This window comes from Rhincodon typus, chromosome 21 (assembly GCF_021869965.1).
Source record: "Rhincodon typus isolate 14 chromosome 21, sRhiTyp1.1, whole genome shotgun sequence".
In the NCBI taxonomy this organism is placed as follows: domain Eukaryota; kingdom Metazoa; phylum Chordata; class Chondrichthyes; order Orectolobiformes; family Rhincodontidae; genus Rhincodon; species Rhincodon typus.
This window is the reverse complement of record NC_063352.1, coordinates 7,693,421-7,693,677: the sequence shown is the minus strand read 5'-3', so window position 1 is coordinate 7,693,677 and position 257 is coordinate 7,693,421.

The following is a 257-nucleotide window of genomic DNA, read 5'->3' as shown; positions in this document are numbered from 1 at the left end:
CCTCACACACTGACCCTCACACACTGAACCTCACACAGTGACCCTCACACACTCACCCTCACACTCACCCTCACACACTCACCCTCACACACTCACACTCACACTGACCCTCACACACTGACCCTCACATACACACACTCACCCTCACACTCACCCTCACACACTCACCCTCACACACACCCTCACACACTCACCCTCACACACTCACCCTCACACACACCCTCACACACTGACCCTCACACACTGAACCTCACACA